General features: G+C 40.4%; 1 non-coding gene across 1 annotated transcript; it reads left to right on the top strand.

Annotated features, from left to right (window-relative positions):
- Positions 1 to 128: 128 nt before the first annotated feature.
- LOC147357409 (U6 spliceosomal RNA) lies at positions 129 to 235 on the top strand. The gene has a single exon (XR_015142542.1). It is a non-coding gene; the product is annotated as a U6 spliceosomal RNA (small nuclear RNA).
- The last annotated feature ends 934 nt before the right edge of the window (positions 236 to 1,169 follow it).

The raw sequence follows: 1,169 nt of genomic DNA, 5'->3' as shown, positions 1-1,169 counted from the left end.
TTTTAGGACAGCCATTCTTAGCTGCAAGAATATAGGATGTTCCAAGTATACCTCATTATTTCTCACCAAACATATGCCTTTACCCCACTAATGTGAGAGAGAACTGGTTGGTTTTAAAAGACAGAGGAGTGTTTGCTTCAGCAGCACATACACTAAAATTGGACCGATACAGAGAATATTAGCACAGCCCCCATGCAAGGATGACATACAAATTCATGAAGTGTTCCTTATTAAAAAAAAAAAAAAAAAATTCCTCCCCCCCTTCCCCCAAAAAAGACACTGGACCTGGCTGGTGTCTCTCCAATGAAGGGCATCGCTCCTTCTGCTTCCACCACTGAACCAAGGGGAGCAGCAATTCAGCATTACTTCCCACACAGGACTTTTCTTCCTCTTCCTGACTTCATTAACCATCGTGCTTGCTGCAAGGTGCAATCTCCATGTGTGGTTTGGGAGATGAATACAGGGTTCCCCAACATCGTCCTTGGATAGGAAATAAACCCTGCTGAAATGTTTGCAATGAAAGAAGCACATTCTTGGGTTGATTTGAAGGTGGTATTTTAGGTTTTGTGGTGTTTTTTTTTTTTGGTTTGTTTCTGTTTTTGTTTGACTTCTTGAGTTTTACTAACTGGCCAGGACGTTAGTATTTACACAATTTTTGTGGACGGGTTGTTTGTTTTATACATCACTATGCCAGGAAAGAAGCTTTCAGTGTTGTTTAAATGCCATATAATAAAATGGGCCAAAATTCCATCTGCATACCTGTTTGAGCCAAGTACAGGGAATAAACAGGAGTGATTAGAAAACATGATAGGGGCATAGGTATTGGCTGAGTACATGGATGGAGCCATTCAAAGAACAGAATGAGCTCTCCATGTGGGATTATTCAATCAGTGGCTTACACAATCAGAAAATTATAAGAAAGATTCAAAAGTCAGAAAACAGCTGGATTAATATATCCTTTTCCAAGATTTCATAAGAAACCATCCAGGAAGAACTCTGCCAGAACTGGTGAACAGTACCCAGCTGTGTTGTCTCAGCCCTAGAGAAGAGATCTTACAGACCCATCTCTGTGGCTGAACATTTTATAATAGTGAGTAGTGGGACATGGCCACAGAAGGAAGAAAACCCAGAAAATGACATATTTTATAGCTGCTTGCATCTTCACTGAT

This window comes from Bos grunniens, chromosome 15, assembly GCF_055505025.1.
Source record: "Bos grunniens cultivar Pamir isolate PY7600 chromosome 15, Bosgru_T2T1.0, whole genome shotgun sequence".
NCBI lineage: Eukaryota > Metazoa > Chordata > Mammalia > Artiodactyla > Bovidae > Bos > Bos grunniens.
Note: the sequence above shows the minus strand (reverse complement) of the source record. Positions and strands in the feature narration are given on the sequence as shown.